The following is an 18,945-nucleotide window of genomic DNA, read 5'->3' as shown; positions in this document are numbered from 1 at the left end:
ACAGCTTAGCCATCATCCTCCTCTCTCCCACCACCTCCACTGTGTCGAGGGGTAAACTAGTGAATGTGAAACTTCAAATTAATAAAATTGAAATACCATATTACGCTAAGAATATTAAGGAAATATAACTCTTCCTTGTATATGTGTATATAAAAAATAGAAAGAAAATATTTTTCATTAGTTCTTATCTCTGGCTGGACAAATATCTAATAAACATGTCAGCTATAATATTACAAAAAGGTCTCATTTCAAAGGTTTTAATGGATGCCAGATAAATGATAATCACAGATTACCATAAAGTGCCTATGCGTATAAAAAAACAACAACATAAAAAAAAAGCACCTGTAGTGATTTGATCTGCTAGACTGGTTTGATTTGTGAATATGTTTGACCACACACCAAAAGGAACTGCAATTATTTATTTAATTTGGGTTAACTAAATGCACACACAAACACATCCTATCAGTACAGTATGCTGATATTGAATATGAGCATATCCCAGCAGTCCATAGGTGGGCTCAACATGTAATCCAAACCTCCCCAGCAGCGTGTGGTGAACTGATCAAAAATGAAGTTGTGCAATGTTGCCCGTTCTTAGTAATGTGCCTGTTTTTCGCAGAACTTCTCGGTGAGGATTTATGTTTAAATGGAATCAAAATGACAGTGGAAGGTCTGGAGTTTCAGTCTGAAGTCCTGCAGCAAAGTTTCCCTGTCCTGTCTGTCTGTCTCTGCAGTGTGTCCCGGCTGTGACATTGTGTGTGTCGTGTCTGTTTGGATTTGCACTGTGCCTCAACGACTTCTCCATAATGAAATGTCACATGTCAGTCAAAACTGGGCTTATTAAGTATATACTGTCCAAGTGTGTGTGAGTGAGTATGTACTTGTGTGTGTGACACCATAGAGAGTGACAGCTGGGCTGAGGTATCACACTACAAGTTTTCTTTTCATCCCCAGCGGTCCCACTTTGTAACAGCTCACCTGGATGACAAGGCTCCAGGTGATGTCAGCGACTGCAGCAACACAAATCAAATTCATATTTTTTCCTTTGGATTTTTATTGACGTTATTCAGACTGCAATAAAAGTGTACAAGAGATGCAGAGTAAGGGAGACAGACAGAGGCTGGGAAGCCCATTGTGGCTTACACCTGTGTTTTTCCTCCTGTGACATGTCAAAATGTCTTCCATGAAAAAGGCCTGTGGGGGCTAACAGCAATATCCATTCATATATATTCATGAAACTTTTTTATTTGTCCGTATATGCCCCTTTTGTTGGTCATATTTTTTTATCACAACAAGGAGGAAAATAGGAAATATAATATCCATATTCCACATCATACAATTCAACTTAAAGGTGCATGATATGATATCCAGAGCATTAATATAGCTGCAAACAACTATTTGCTATGTAAAGATATAGAGGAGTAATGTCTACCTGAGCAGAGAATGAAGTCGCTCTCCCTCTGTGTGTGTTGTAATCCGAGTTTCTCCTTGCTTTGTTGACATAGGGCTGGCCACGCATGCTTTTAGTGCATGTTAGTACATTTTAGCGCATGTGAGCATGCCCACACTGGCTAGCTCACAGCTGTCATACGGTGGTTATAGCTGATAACGCTGTCCAGAACCGACGGCGTCGACGTGGAAGCGTAGCGCCCACCCAGTTCCCCCTCAGGTAAACACTGCTAGCTCTGTCAGCACTGTTGCCGTTGTTTCCACTGTTAACACTGTTAGCAACTTAGCTGCGAGCTGCCAGCTCAGCCGTCGCCATGTTGAGAGCCATGCAGAGGCAATAGAAATGCTCCAAATCTTGCATTAAGCACCTTTAACTTTTTTTTAGCAAAAACACACAAAACCACCCTGTTTTCAGGGCCAGCTCTAGCCCTTTTGGTGAAGATATTAATTATTATTGCTGAGCTATATACTCCATAGTCCAGATAACAGTTCCGGTGCTGTCATGCTTCTTATCATACATCGACATATCAGCATCAACTTTAACGTAGCAGGTCAATTGAATATCTAGCATCTAACTAATAAGATAATTATGAAAACCTGGGCCATAATCTAGTCCTGCACAGCAATTAAATGTTGAGTGTAGGACCTCTTGATTCTCATATGGGCAGCTTCATGTGAACTACTTCCATTGCTGTTTATTGCCTTGCACATACCCATGTATCCACATCTCTCCCTTTCCTCGCGTGTACTTAATATAAAAGAACAGATGATATTTTTAAACCCAATTTGTTGAGAAAAAGCTGTCCCAGAAAACAAATTAATTATAAGAATGAGTACACAGACTATCACAAATGATTACATGCCATGGAATAAGGTAAGGCTAATCCTCTGCATTTTTTTTTTTCATCTAACCTTCCATTTTTTTTGCTGTTTGTTTATAGGCTCCAGCATCGTCATACACTTTTACCCTAGTGGGGGCTTCCATAAATGAATGCCTGCAGCGTTAAAGTGCGTCTCCTTTAACTAAATGCCTCCGAGCTGCCACATCCTGTCTGTACTCAGGCGGGCTGAGGACACCGATCCCCAGTGCCCAAGACTAACTGTAGCCTGTGGGAGTTTGTGATACACAATCCGGGGTCACATTAGTAAGGAAATCTACAGTGGGGGTCACCGATAATGCCGTGGGGCTTCCCAAGGCAGGCATAGCCATAAACACAGCCCCAGTCCTGGTAGAGATACATCCCCCTCTGCCTAGTCTGTAGCTTACAATATGCTGTTACACTGATTTGTCTAGCTGGGATGCAGGGCCACGGTCCCGCCTGTCTCCTCTGTTACCTTTCATGACCTGTGAAAGCTCTCTGACTGAAAACTGCATTTTAACCACACAGATGCTCGCAGAAGAAGAAGGGGAGGGATCGGTTGTGAGTGGTAGACATGAACGCTGTCAGCACGGATTGGTGAAATTGCATATTGGTGCTAGGTCGGATCCCCTGCGTGGAGTGAACACGGGGACGGGCGCCAGGCGGCAGGGTGACAGTTTGGGAGAAGGCTGCGAGTCGTGAGATGAAGACAGACAGATGCATGATGGGGGGTCGGAGTGCTGTCTGTACCTTCCGCTCCTGTCGTGTTTTTTTATTTTTTTTTTATTTTACCTCGTCTAAAGAGCTTGATTCGTGGTTGACCTTTTTTTTTAAAGAGACTACCATGAAAATCGATTTTGGTAAATGGAGTAGTTTGAATAGGTGAATGGAGTAAATATTGTAACTAATAGATATCACCATGAAACTTCCCCAGTCGATTACATTACATGACATTAAGGCAATCATTTTTTACAAGTTTTCTGAAATTGTATGTTTAAATATGCAAATGAGGCATTATCTTATCAAATATGTGCTAATTTGCAGACATTTCCAGAACTGAAATGTCAACATTGGATAAAGCCAGGTTCAAAATGCTTTTTTCATTTTGTTGACATATTAGAGTCAAAAGTTTTTACTGAGGGGATTTTGGATATCTCTTTTTATCACTCCATAAATCAGAAAATACTGTCAACAGCCATAAAAAACTATTTTCGCCATGTTTTTAGGAATAAAATGTTCTATAAATCAGGCTATGAATGAAAAAAAACCCTCTGTAAAAACCTTCAGAATATAGATTGGAATGAAACTGGTAAGTTTGGTGTATGTCAGTGCTACTGAAGCGGAGATTTCTGGCTCAGAGTCTGAGAAAAAAACTAATTTTGAGAAAACATCCTTTAAAGACATGTATAGTAAAATTCCATAAATTTTGACACCAAATATGCAAATGAGGCATTATCTAATACTAACTTTTGGTGAATTTAGGAGAGATTTACAGATGCAAATAGACAAAGTGTTATAAAATAAACACTTAAATGTGTATTTGGGATGTTTTCTTTCCACTAGTCTGAAAGAAGACGTTATGTTATGGAAGCAAAATAGCCCAAAATCTCAAAATTGACCGCATGAAAAACTATGTTTTTGTCTGGGGGGTTTCCCTTTAAGTTATAAAAATATTTTTTGGCAGAATTTCTTTTTGTATTGCTGTAAAATATAAATTCTTGAGGGGATTGTTTTCATCACATGATGCTCCTTTGATTTGCTGCAAAACTGCCACAAATAAAAAAGTCAACCACATCATCACTACCCTGTTGTCAGGCTAAATAGGCGTTATCAGTCGCTATAAGCCCCATGCATGTGGGTCAGTAGGGGCCTACTACACCCACTAGTAGGTTTTATCATCTATTGGACACGGTTTTCACCCAGGAGACCAGAGTCTGCATCCCGTGTGAAATTAACAATGTGTAGTTGTCTTTGTGTTCGTAGTTATTTTAACCCAAAACACAGTTTTTCCCTAAACTTAACTTAATGTAGTTTTTTTTTGCAGAAACCTAAAGAAGTTGTAGTTTTGTTGCCTAAACCTAAAGAAGCCTTTTTGCTTTGTGTTCAAAAAGTGACGTTTCATTCAGTTTTACAACGTGTTAGAACGTGTTGTTTTTAAGTTTCACTTTCACTCTTACAATGTAGTAGGCGTAGTAGGCTTCTAATGACCCACATCTATGGTGCTTGTAGCGACAGATAACGCCTATTTAATAGCCTGATAACAGTCGAATCGGGTGCAGCAATGAAGTATTTTTATTTTATTTTCATTATCAATATAGTGTTTAGTCTTTAAAATGTCATAAAATGGTACAAAAAAAAAATGCCTATGCATAAACGCCTCTCACTGTTTCCCAAAAGCCCAGGGTGGCCTCTTTAAATGTCTTGTTTTCTCCCACTAACAGTCCAAAACCCAAAGATATTAGTTTACTATCACATGAAACAGAGAAACGCAGCAAATCATCACACTGGACTGGATTCTAATAAATTTGTTGTGTTGTTGTGTTGCTCTAAATGTTCCTGTTTGGAGACTTAATCTGAGAACAAAACCTTAAACCTCATCTCCGTGACATGTTTCTCACTCACTTCCAAGCCAGACCTGCTGTACAGTTACTTTGAGCCAGTGCAGTAGTGAGTAGTGGTAGTCCACACAGTGTATCTTTTGGCTCCGGAGCTGCTGGCTCTCGTAGCGGAGGAGAGTCAGAGGATGCCAGAAATGTCGCACCTCTGGGCGCGGCCTTCGGGCCTTCATGACGACAACAGTGATGGGATTATAGGAACCACCCTGCTGCTGCTCCGTGCACAAACAGGCACCCAAAGGCTAAAAACAACAAGCTGGTCCCCTCCACCCCACCCCACCCCTCCATCACACGACACACATGCAAATGAGTGTATGTTGGAATATGTTTACAAGGGGGGGATGGAAAGGTTGGGTGAGCCAGTGACAGGAGTGGAGTGATGACATTTTTGTGGCATTTCGTGTCTTTCCCTTAACATTTGTGACACGAGATTAGCATTGGAAGGCATAACTGTGTGTGTGTGTGTGTGAGGGTGGTTCAGTCTCCGGCTGATCAGAAGAGGCCCCCGGAGACAAACGAACCAGTAATAAAGGCACTTTCTCCATTTCCTCCTCCTCTGCTTACATGCCAACCCACAGGGCTGAGGGACACGCTGGGGGACACAGTACCAGCTCGCAGTATAACAACAAACCGCGTCCCTGCCTCCCATCCAGCAGCAGTCACTTAGGACTATTAATTACCGCTCTGAATTTCCTCCTCCTTACCCGTAGCCATCCGTGTCCCCCTCAGACAAACAACCTCGGTGGGAGGATCTTGATTATTATAGCTTCTGAAAAGTCAGATTGTCTTTTATTGAAGTTGCCCACTGGCCATGCAGGTTTCTCTCCATCTCTCTCTCTCCCTGTCTCACTCTGGCTCGGTGTCTCTCGTCCATGATTCAGACAGAATCTTGGAGGAAACCGTTATGCCGGAGCTCTCGCTGTGGCCGGGAGGTTGATGAGGGAGACTCCCATGTCGTTGGAGGTTTGAACTCGCGAGAGGTTAAAGCATGCACGCAAACACACACACACACACGCTGTAAACTGGAGCTTCTGTGTGCAGCTTCACAATAATGTTGCTGTTTTGCTCATCACCAGCAGGGAGCACTGTGGGTCTTTCAAAAAAATCCCAAAGTCCAGCTCTCTTCACAGTCCAGTTGCATCTAAACCAGGACTCTGCCTTGTAAAAATGAACTTTTAAAATCTGAAATAAGAAAGTGACTATTAAAAAGAGATGGGATCATGTGGAATTTATAGGAGTATCGAAACCCACTGTAACTGTATCTTGTAAAATAATGAAGCCAATGTGTTCAGCTTATCATGGAGCAGACAATGGAGCACTTTAGGAGCACTTTTTTGTTATAATTCTACATTAGAAATTACTTTTAAGACTTAAAACTATGTGTTGACATATCCCACACATGACTTGCGAATAGAATAGTTTGGTATCAGATGAGGAACAGATTTAGTCGTGGTGTTAAGTGCCTTGCAGAGCCCTGTTTTGTTAAAGTGCTGTGCTCCAGGGCACATTAATGACTTTTTTTTTGCCATTTTCAAAAGGTTAAAATGAAACTCCATCTTTCTGATTGCAAACTTTGAAATGTTTAAGAATCACAGGCGTACAGTACGAGAACGCATTTGGGAAACCTCTGCCCATGCAGGTCCTAATCCTCCCCGCTCATCCGTCTTCATGTCTTTAACCCATTAGTTTGATTCACTACCTCTGGAGCGGGAAAGTGAAAGCTCAGGCCGGCACTTGTCTCTCCTATGACTGTGTCCACTATATCCCTTTCGCGTGGCACTTTATGGCCTTGCTGGAGAGGGGTGGAAGGGGCATGTATGTATGTGTGTGTGTGTGACTGAGGACGAAGACGGAGAGTGGAGGAGGGTGGAGAGATAGATATAGGGAGATTCAGAGGGTTATTTGTCCCTCTTCCCCTCTCTGAAAGCTAGGAATCATGGTCTGCATGACAGGTCGCCAAGCCCCCGTCGGGGGTGATCTATATGAGGCCCTCTTTATTGGCAATTTCAACCCAGGGACAGATGAGACTGCAGCCAGCCAGCCGGACAGCCAGACTATGATGAAAGCGCCCGGGACTCACCTGTGACTCTCGCACTGAAGGCTAGAGAAATAATGCATCAGAGGTTATATGTGGAGCTATGTGTGTGGTGTGTAGATGTATGAGCCATGAGTGTGTGTGTGTGTGTGCGGTAGAAATAATGTATGGCTGCTGTCATGCCCAGAGGTCTCTGTTTAGTATGGAGAAAATCACTGAGCTGTGTTGCAGGCAGATTTGGATTGAGATGGTTTGGATACTTTACATATTGTCGGAGTGTAGGGTAAATAATTCAACTCAGAGCAACAGTCAAGGATCTGTCCGTGACTTATTGCTTTCGGCTTCCTCGGCTGTCGAACATGCGTATTCCATAACATACTGCACTGCGTGTGAACCATATAAACTCTTTCTGAGCTGAATATTGTTCCGCCTGAGCGCCGAACATTAAAAAGCATTCTAAAACCTGGATGTAACGCTGATTGTAATAAAACATTAAAGCCAACCATAAGTACTAAAACATGACTTGGAGATTCCGATTGAACTGAAACACAACTCCATTCTCCCGCAGACTTTTCTTAACATCCTGCACTGATATCACATTCAGCCCTTCTCTCTCTCTCTCCCAAGTCTGCGAAACACATTTCCCATTTTTCAAAGTCTCGAATCGCACGAGGCAAATCACTGGGAACTAGCATGACAACATTCGAGCTCTGAGCAGACAATATATCCCGGGGCCATTCCTCCTTCCATCCAACGCGCTGCTGCCGAATGAAAGACAGAAGCTTGCAAAGTGACGAACACCATGAAATAGCCCTGTAATGAACAATTGCTCTCATATGAGAGGGCCCGTTCAGTCAGGACCAGCCATTAGGCCCGTCTCTCTCTGTTCACCCCTAATCGATTAGTACAGTCTGCAAAGCATTGATCAGCGGCTCGCTTTCAAGTGTCGGGATGGTGGAGAGGTTTAGAAAATGCAGATTTAAGGGTATTGAACAGGTTTAGAAAAGAAGCACGCTAAAATCTCCATGTGAATAAAGCAAAGCAGAAGAGTGTGACAATATAATAGGAGTTATCAAGCCTCATGATTTTGAGAATAGTGAGGATTATAGTTTATGCACACTTTCACTCCTTCCTAGTGTCTGTATAAATCTTCTTAAGGTCATATTATCTTAACCCTAATGTTCTGCTTGGGGTACCAGAGACCCTTCAAGGGCCTTCTTTAAACAGCTCAATCAACATACTTAACATTGTTTTATCACCTTGATACTTCATTACTTTTCTTCTAATTTTATGAGAATTGCGTATAAACATGATTTTGACTCATTAGTTCAGCTGTAAAACAATAAATACGACGTATTGTAATATGCTGTATATCTGCGATTGGTGTTGATATTAATTTGAATGCAGCACCCAGTGGTGTAGTAGTCATTGATGAGGTCGGTGTAGCGTACTCAGGGCCAGCTTGAAGTATAGGCCAAAAAAATTCAAATCTGAATTTCGTCTAGTGCACCAAAAGGCTAGAGCCCACCCTGAGTGTTCTAGGTAGATTTGTAGTAGGTGACCGAGAAGAAACTCTCATATATATTCCAATGGCTTTTTGGCTGGAGGCGGGTATACTGTAAACCACCAGAAAAAGAGGTGGGTATATTTTGTATACCTGCGTATACCCTCCACTACACCACTGGCAGTATCCCTCCGTAATTGGAGCATTATAACAGCTTTTTAACAAGAGATGTAACTGGGAGTCAGACCTCTATTGCATCTAATTGAGCCCAAACATCACTAAGATAACATACTGTATTGGCAAACAAAATGAATATATATTTGTTCATGCATAGTCCATATAACGTACAATATTTCCATATTTGGTGTAATAAGAATGCTTTGTGGTTTCGCCACTTTCAAATGTGCAGCCCAGATTGTGGCAAAGGGAAGGGTACCCACTTAAAGGAACAGTGTGTAACATTTTGGGGGATCTATTGGCAGAAATGGAATATAATATTAATAAGTATGTTTTCTTTAGTGTATAATCACCTGAAAATAAGAATCATTGTGTTTTCGTTACCTTCGAATGAGCCGTTTATATCTACATAAGGAGCCGGCCGCCATGCTTCTACAGTAGTCCAGAGCGGACAAACCAAACACTGGCTCTAGAGAGGGCCATTCACATTTTCACATTTTCGCATCGACCACCGTAGTTCCCCTACATGCTTGGCACAAGGGAAAAGTTTCAGTTGGTTGCAATATGCAACCCCACTAGATGCAAATCCTACAATTGCACCTTTAAATACTTTTCTAAATATACGATTTTAATAAGGTCAGAGAAAAATAATATATGTATTTAAAGGAAAAAATGCGCCATTACAACAAGCGGTGAGTGAACCCCAAACAATGAGGAAGTAAAGTTAAAGTCAACAAAACACAAGGGTCTCTTGGAGGTGCTGTCATGGATTTTCATCTTCAAGTAGACCTATTAATCAATTGATTGAAACAACTGGGCTGTTTAAACATGGTATTTTAGGCTTTAAGAGTAAAAGTAAAAATCAAAATTAGACAGAAAGTTTCACTGTGGTGTTGATGATGAAGACGTTTTAATTTAGCTATTTTACTATCTTGTAAATTCTTAATCTTTACCTTATGGATCGGTTGCGTGTCATACTGTATGTAATGTATCGGCAATATATTGTAAATATTTTGCCCTTGTGGTGTGTATTGCTGCTGGCCAGACCTATCCCAATATGCAGTCAATTATGATATCACTTCCACATTTGCAGTAATGACTGACATGCAGGTGCACAAGCTTAAAGTATTTAATTTCAGTGGACTGTATTAAAGTAATAAGCTATATTACGCAACATCATTTTTAGTATGTGTGTATAGGCGCCTGTGAGTGTCTGCTTCATTGCACAAATAGTATGTATACTGTACGGTACATACTGTATGTGTGATTGTTTATCTGCACAGTACAAATCAATGCATGCATATATGTCTATATATAATTCTGTGTGTTTTTTCTCCTGTGTATCGTGTTGTATCCTCTGCAGTGGCTGTCAGCGCTCCTCAGTGTTTGTCATTCTGTCTGTCTGTGTTTGTCGGCCTGTCCCTGCCTCCGTGTACACTCAGCCTCTAATTAACTTAATAAAGTGCAGCAATTTTGACATTTAGGGGCCTAATTTGCTCCACAGTTGCGGACCGGCTGACCAGCGTTGCAGATAACGCGGACTGACAGGATCAGAGAAAAGTCTGTTTATCTGGGGAATTAAACGGTAAAAACGAGGCCTGGCTTGGCGATAGGTGCTCTCCTCTACGTTGTGTGTGTGTGTGTGTGTGAGAAAAGAGAACTTTTGTGCTTGCATGTGTGTGAGAGACAGGCCCAGTTATTACTTAAATGGCTTATGATATCGGCTGATACGGAGCGTCCGCTTGTTTAGGCGTATCAGCGTTGCCCATCCAGAAATTGTCCGTCTAAAATGTTGAACTTGTGACCTTTGCCTCAGGTTTCTCTGGGCTTGCTGGTGGCGCTTCACATGCACTGTGTCCTGTCTTTGCAAATCTCCCTCTTAATAAAGCTATCAGATTTCCCAATAGACAGAGAAACACACACACACACATACACACACAGCAGTGCTCTGTTTGCAGATACAGCCAAAGACAATCTTCCCATCTACCTCGGGGGACCTGCTAGCGCCGGCGCTCGCGGCTATACACATCCTCCATCAAAACATCACTGACAGAGAAGTCAAGTCGCTCTCTCTCTCTCCCCTACCGCCGCCTCCGACCCGTAACCCATTTATCTTGAGATAACTTTGTCAGATTGTCAACCAAACTCTCCGTTGGGAGCCGAGCCCAAAGCCTATTACGGGGGAATCAGCGCAGGCCGAGGCCGGTCACTGCTAAACGGATACTCCCTCCGAGCTCCCCCTGCCTTGACTGCATTATTGGGGCTGCTGTTCCCACATCCGCTCGACTCAGCCAGTCAGGCAGCCGGTAATTGTGTTGCTGAAATCCCTCACCGTTCAGAAACTGCGTTGGTTTATTGATTGCATAAACAGAGATTGGTTATCAGCGAGCAGATGTAATGCTTGTAAAAATGTGAGTATAACCGCATTCGGTTGTTGACCTCTGGTGTCGCTCAGTCCCGTTCTTCCTTCCTGCCTTCCCTCTGGCTGTTAGAGATGAAATGTGTACATAGTGAATAACCAAAACACTTCATTTTAGCTGTGTTGGTGGCAGCAGTATCTGAGAGAGTGTGTGTGTTGTGTGTGTGTGTGTGCTCTTTTTCTTTAACCCCGATGCTTTGTGACACGTCGCCCAGGCCACTCTGTGCTATTCCCGGCCAGGAGATCTCGGGCTCATGAATAATTTGCCGCCGTTAATCTTGACCGGTCTTGATTTACTCTGGGATGCCTTTGAAGCAGCAACATGCTGAGGGGCTTTACAGGGACAGCCACCAAACTAAGGAGACTAACAACAGCAATAAAGGGAAGTGAAGGAGGAAGAGACACGGCGAGAGGGGAGCGAGGGTGAATCTATTCTTCTTGGAAAGTTGCTGCTCTGTTTTCAGGGATTGTTTTTTTCTTTTTTTTTTAAAAGATAGCACTCCGAGGCTTTTCACACGCAGAAAGAGTTATTTGTTATATAATGGCCAAGAGTGAAATGTTGTTTCTGACTTTGCAATAAGGTGAAGTTAGTGTGACTTATTGATTTGGCATCTGACTTTAAGATACCAAAGTTCTCTTGGCTGACTCCACTTGAACATTTCTGTACACACAAATTTAAAGTGAAAATATGCTGGTGTTGACGGTATGGACAGTTGCGTCAATGGACTTTATAACAATTACTGTAAAAACATCAGTTAAAATGGATCAAAATGGCATGACTTAACCAGCCGATTAGACTGTTGCCTAGCTATTCAAATTAAAATGAATTATTAAAATTATAAGTTGCTATAAGCACCATAGGTGTGAGTCAATAGGGGCCTACTGCACCCACTAGTAGGTTTTATCATACTCACATGGTCGATCACCGAAAGAAGGTATAAAAGAACATGACAGTGACCTCTAGTGACTGTAGTAATTAGGACAGGTGCAGAAGTGGAAGTCAGGCGCTGTAGACAGCATGAAACTCCATATAGGTTGGAGGTTGGGGGTAATGGATGGGACATAAAATACAGAGTTTTTACACAGGAGGCGTTAAGTAATGTAAGTTTAACTTTCACTTTTGAAATGTAGTTATTTTAAGCCATAACACAATGTTTTTCACCAAACTTAACTCAGTGGTTTTGTTGCCTAAACCTAAAGAAGTTGTATTTTTTTTGCATAAACCTAAAGAAGTTGTATTTTTTTTTTTGCATAAACCTAAAGAAGTTGTAGTTTTTTTGCCTAAACCTAACGCGGTGGGTTTGTTGCCTAAACCTAAAGGAGCACTTTTGTCTGTGTTTAAAACATAACATTTCATTCAGTTTTATGTGTTAGAGCTTGTTGGTTTTAAGTTTCGCTTTCACTTTGACAACATAGTAGGCGCAGTAGGCTCCTACTGACCCACATCAATGGTGCTTATAGCGAGCAATAACACCTATAAATGGCCTGATAACAACTTGACTGAGGTCTTTTACATTAAACATTTTATTGTCAGATTGCTCTGTTAAGAAACAACAAACTGAGTGAAAAATAGATAATCCAGCAAAATATCTATTTAGGCAACGCTGTAGATTTACTCTAAAGGGTTGCCGATAGATAGATAGATAGATAGATAGATAGATAGATAGATACATAGATAGATACATAGATAGATAGATAGATAGATAGATATGGCGTTGTGTGGGAGTGCAAGAGAGACGTCCACCCATGTCATCTCCCCTATAGCCCTCTGTGTGACACCCCAGTTTAGCAGTGTAATGACCCGGCACTAACAACTTTCATTTGACTCTATCAGGGTCAACGTCAGCCCTTGTACTCTGAACCATTGGCCATTAATGGACACACAGACAGGTGTACCCTGATTAATAGATTATACATAGAGGGTTTATTTATTCCTCACCTAGAAAGAGGATTTAATTTATAACATCACTAAGTTCTGCATCGATGAAAAGTTTTAATTTCATGAGCAGGCTATAGTTTAATTTTTAATTTTCATCTGCTTTACATTTAGTTTGTATTATTTTGACATTAATCCACCCATTAATGCTTCTTTGTTTCATTACTCTGGTTTAAAATGCTGCTTTCTTCACACCAAACCAGCATGTTCAACTGGTTTGTCTTAAAGAAAACACCTTTAGTTTATCCTGTGTGGGCTTTGACTTTTTAGGGTTGGTCTAACTGCTGGATTTAAAAGTTGACTCCTGGAAAATAAAATTTAATGGCTACTTTCTGCAGTCCAACACTTGTTAGAAAATGATGATATACAGTACAAGCACTTACACAAATAAAGTGACCTACTCTGGAAATGCAGTCTCCCTGCATGTTTGTTGTTGACCGTGGTCAGCATGGTGTGTGTGTGTGGATGCTATTAGCTGTCCCGGTCTCAGGTGCTCTCCTCCTTGTTCTGGGACCAAGCCCCTGAAGGTCTTGATGGGGGCCTGTTGTTTGGGCTCGGGGGCCGAGCACTGAGATTTATTCTGAGGTGGAATCACTACACTCGTGACCCGTCACTCTCAGTAGGATCTAGTGGTGTTTCCCAAATGTACCTGAGGCAAAACATGGCAAACTGTTTGCTGAACCAGATCCAAACACTAAATGTTGAGTGCATTTACGGGAGGGACTTCAGCCCAACTTAGTTTTGCACGCTAGGCTAAAACAAAGTTAAACAAATCGCCTTGGTTTACCCTGCTGGACTGCATTGTTTTTGTTTCTCTGGTCAAAACTCCTACCTACTGTCAAAATCTCCAGCAGACATATGTGAAATTTTAGAAAAATAAACTGCCGGTGTCACCACCTACATGATTCCTACAACTCTGAATCCCTGTCTTAAGCTAATGGTCTTCTGGCTAGGTAGGTTTATATTTAACAGACAAATTGATCTTCTCGTCTAACTCTGTAAAATTGCAAATATTTCCTTAAAGATAGCATATAGTACGTCCTCTATGTCTTCTTTTATCATCTTCTGTTGGAGTTTCTGTGGGATTTAAATATATATTTGTCTTTCAACAAAGAACAAATGCTAAAAAGTACTAATCGTGCTCTCTCTTGTCTCTCACTCTCAATCCCCCATGATACAAACAATATAAAACAATACAGTAACCAACAGAGTGTCTGATATAGGCCCACAGTATATACAGTGTATGGTGCATTATTGATTTTGAATAACTTTTGGGGACTATGTTGGTGGAGCCCTGAGGGGACCAGACAAAGAAACACAGCTTAAAATCACAAACACATATGCATTTAGGGTTCCTGCCTCTGTTAATTTCCTATCGGCATTATCCACTTACAGACAGGAGAGCGGCTGAGATGTGTATCGCCCCAGATATAAATTCACTTCCTCGAAACACTTAGCCAGGATGTTCTGTTTATTAGTCTTGTCACTCATCAAAATGAATGTCAAATACAGTGCAAGCTTCTTTTTCTGTTGACTGTGTACCGGGAATTGTATATAGGAGGCACCTCTTTGAATATTCAACCTTTCACTTGCGATGTTTTCTTACATTTAGAAATAAAAAAAGAGCGTTTTAATTTAACAAGTTATTAAGGTTTGAACTTTTTTTTTCTTGGTTGGATAAAGACAGGATTATTATAAGATGATTATCCGTTGGACATTCAGACTCATATTTTTCTAAACTACCCTGTTATTGCTTCTTCATCGGATTGGCCACCATGTTAGTGTCAGTCAAATGTTATCCAATGCTGTAGTATAATAATAATAATAATAACCTCTATGTGTTTTTAGAAGCAATAAAGCAATAACAGACCGGAAAAATCCGACATATTACCGACCTGTCTGAAGACAGCCAGACTATGTGTGCAGTGGCCGTGACTAAGTACATACAAATCATCTGAGGAAAGAAAAAATGAAATGGGGATGCATTATATCGATTTCTTTTTTTTGGGGCTCTTCTGTTTTGAAGGCGAGCGGTAACTGACCGAGACGGACAGCCCCATCATTACGCAGAGAGATGGAGCGGGGAGCCTCCACCTCACCTTCCCAGTCAACTGGCCCAGTCAAGCCGGGGACAATGGCACCGGAGCAGGGGGGGGTGGGATAGGATGGAGGACTCGTCGCTGTTGCAGAACGGGTAGCCTGCCTGTCATCTCTGTCTTGTCCACGCTCGCCAATCTCACTAACTATACTCTCCCACGGCCCAGGCTCTCTCTCTCTCACTCACAGGCTGGGTTTTCTACCAGTGCTGACAACCCACATATAATTAAGGGCCATGAATGCAGCGCTACCTATGAGTGGAGATGACAGCGAGAGGCCTACCTATAGCTCCTCTCCTCCTCCTTTCCTCTCTTCCGTCTCCGCTGCACCGGTTGAGCAGCAGATCAGTGGAGCGGTGGGGAGGCTGAGGGACGGTCGCGGACCCACTGGCCCTAATTGATGGTCTCTTATTCCGGGGAGGGTGGGTCTGGGTGGGCGTGAGGAGGCGTGGGGGTGGCTACTCTTGGATTGGGGGGTGGTCGGATATCTAGACGTCCCTCTTTTCCCGTCACCATCACCCCACCCCCTTCTCCTGCTCTCTTCTCCTGGCCTGCTTCTCTGCAAAGTCTGGCACAGTTACTACAGACAGTTTCTATCTCTTGTCTCTTAAAGGGCTGGAGGAGAGAGTCAGAGACCTCAAGCTGCTGCTCCAGCAGAAACAACAATGTAAAATGTGCTGTTTCTCAATATAGAGCCTTAGAAGGAGACTAACTTAGCACTGCGTAATGTTCTTTGTTGAATCCAAAGTAGCTTATCCTGGCCTCAGAGAATGAGAGACACCAGAGAATTGACATGTAGACTGAAAGAGAAGAGGAGGAAAGATGTAACGAGTAAAGAGAAGATGGACGGAGAAGAAAAGAGAGTGACAGTTGAAGGCGGAGGGTGAAAAAGTGGGGAGCGCTCCCCATACTCCCAAGAGATCACGTTTTACTGTAGACGTTTGCGTATATGTGTCAACGTTGAAGCCTTGATAATCACAGGACGACTCAAGAAGAGAGCCATCGGTCCGCCCACACCACGGTGTTGTTACCACGCCGACGAGCAAGCGAACGGGGGGGAAGACGTGGATGGGGGGTCGAGTCGTGAGCCGTCGAGTGATTAGAGCAATTACTCGTCAAGGATGTGTCACAGCCAATCACATCTGTCCCTTTCGTCTCTGCAGAGACAGGCGAGGGGGTGACCCAGACCTGCCTGCGTCGGGCCGACTGCAGCCTTCACGGAGAGTGTGTGTGTGTGTGTGTGTGTGTGTGTTGCTAGTGATATTAGGTGCAGAGGAGAGGTGGGAGTGGTTGCTATGGATGCTTAGTGATTGGGTGGGTGGTTAGCTAGGGTGGAGACAAGGTGTGTCGGCATGTGTGTATCTGTGCACCTGAAAGACATTTACTTGTATTATTGTATACTGTCTGTGGGGGTTACCGCTGAACTGAATTCCCACAAGACCATTGTCAAATATGCCATAATGTATCCTTAATATGTGTGTGTGTTTGCATTGTGTTACCAGTAGTATTATACCTCAAAATACTTCTGTTGTCACTTCTTCATCACCCCTTTCCCTCGCCGGCATTCTTGCCTCCTTTGCAGGAGCTGCAGCCAGATTTTGTCTCCTGGTCTTCTCATTTTTATCTTTTCGGCAAAGGACAGTTTGTCTTTCAGGAGCCTAATTCAGCCTGGGCCAGGGCCGGCTCTAACACTTTTGGTGCCATCAGTGAAATTTGGATTTGGAGGGTTAGGGTTCAAAGCCCAGAACCCTAACCATAGCCCCGTAAACCGCAACACACATCAGACATCACAATGGTTTTAGGACAAAAATTTAGATTTATAGTTTCATAAATAACTGTATTTATTATGATATAAATAAACAAATGGTCCCTGATATTGTTAGCTGAAAAGTGTGTAGTCAGTTTAACTACAATTTATACTCTTATTAAGAAATAAGTGCGGCCGGCAGATGAAAAAGTGTGAGAAAGAGAATTAAAGGGGTGAAAAGTGTCTTTATTTATTTGTTAATTTGTTACCTCAATAGAGAAAATCAGGAAGGCTGCCCACTGTCATTTATATATATATATATATTTTTTATTTTTTTTGTATTATTTATTTATTATATATTTTAGAGGGCGACCAGCACCACCAGAAGGTGACTCCCTAGGCGACCGCCTATATGGCCTACAAAGAGACACCTGACGGCAGTATGTGATTGTTGTCTCATTTGACATTAACAGTCTTAACAGTTTCTTATAACATCACTACTTATGGTTTTCCTGTGTGTGATTATTGATAATAGAGCAACTGAGGTAATCTGTATTTCCCCCCAAAAAGATAAGAATCACAATCAGAGAATATCCCATTGAAATCAATAAGTAATCATTATGTCTATGTGTTATCACCACAAGTTCAGACTATAGCTGTACTTGTTCTCTTTTCCTTTCACTCTGTTTGTTCTCTCTCTGATTCTCCTCCTCCCTTCCTCTCCTGCCTGTTTGACTCTGCTAAATTCAGAGCTGTGACACTAAACGAAGGCTTTTGGCAGTGCAGCACTGTTGTGGAGGACTGACTGGCCCCGTAGATCCCCTGCTGCGAGAACCCTGGCCGCGCAGCTCCGAGATCGCTGCAGATGACCCGCGTTGTTGCTGAGCCTCTCTTGTGCTCGTGTGTTTATTGCCTCTGCGTTGTTGTGCCTGTATATCTCTCAGTCCTGCCTGACCTTCCCTGCTGCAAGTGTACAAACATGTTATTTCAGTGTTGGGTTAGAAAGCGTCTCTGAGGTCCACCCGTTTCCAATGTTCTCGCTATTTATTCCTCTCACATTTATCTAGATACCGAGTCGCATGTGAGCATCCGCAGCAAACAAGTACTTGCAATTATGCCAAATCCCAAAATTGACTGGCATATGCACATGACTAGGTATTTAAAGGACTTGTATAATTCTTTAACGTATATTGTTTCACATGGAAGATGCCAGTATATGAGTAGGTACTGTATGCATTATTAAAATATTGTACATTTGAATAACCATGTCAGAAAAATACATGGATGTTTGACATTTGTACAAATGTGTTTTTCTGTAGTACCTTTAAAATATACTGTATATATCTCTGCAAGCAGTTATGAACATCAGTGGCGGACTCAGGCTGTCTGAGGGGCTGGGGCGAAAAAAATTAAAAGGGCACCAGCGCGTATAAAGTTTACTAGCATGTAGGGTAGCCTATATGGCACTGCATCATATTTACTCTGGTTTAATTGCACCCTAGAGGGTACTTTATATTGTTTTCTCTATTGGAAGGGCAGCCTAGAGGGTACTTTATATTGTTTTCTCTAATCAAGGGGTACTGTAGAGGGCACTTGATCTTGTTTTCTCTAATGGAAGGACACCCTAGAGGGCACTTTATCACGTTTTCCCTATTTAAGGGCACCCATTAGTGCACTGAATTGCATTTTCTCCACTGGAAAGGCACCCTAGAGTGCACTTTATCATGTTTTATCTACCATAGGGGAATTCAAGAGGGCATTTTATACCGTTTTCTCTACTGGAAGGGCACCCTAGAGGGGACTTCATCTTGTTTTTCTCCATTTAAGGGCACCCATTAGTGCACTGTATTTCATTTTCACCACTGAAAGGGCACCCTAGAGGGCACTTTGTCATGTTTTCTCCACTGAAAGGACACCCTAGAGGGCACTTTATCATGTTTTCTCCACTGGAAGGACATCCTAGAGGGTACTATACCATGTTTTCTCCATTTAAAGGCACCCAATAGTGCACTGCATTTAGTTTTCTCCACTGGAAGGACACCCTAGAGGGCACTTTATCTTGTTTTTCTCCATTTAAGGGCACCCATTAGTGCACTGTATTTCATTT

The 18,945-nt window shown here is 42.2% G+C and overlaps 1 long non-coding RNA gene across 1 annotated transcript; it reads left to right on the top strand.

The window, feature by feature from the left end:
* The first annotated feature begins 3,805 nt into the window (after positions 1 to 3,805).
* Positions 3,806 to 18,467, top strand: LOC119480886. Its single transcript, XR_005205026.1, has 3 exons — positions 3,806 to 3,970; positions 12,054 to 12,058; positions 18,457 to 18,467. It is a non-coding gene; the product is annotated as an uncharacterized LOC119480886 (long non-coding RNA).
* The last annotated feature ends 478 nt before the right edge of the window (positions 18,468 to 18,945 follow it).

This window comes from Sebastes umbrosus, chromosome 21, assembly GCF_015220745.1.
Source record: "Sebastes umbrosus isolate fSebUmb1 chromosome 21, fSebUmb1.pri, whole genome shotgun sequence".
Classification (NCBI taxonomy): Eukaryota; Metazoa; Chordata; class Actinopteri; order Perciformes; family Sebastidae; genus Sebastes; species Sebastes umbrosus.
The sequence above is the reverse complement of the archived record's forward strand: the minus strand, read 5'-3'. Positions and strand labels throughout refer to the sequence as shown.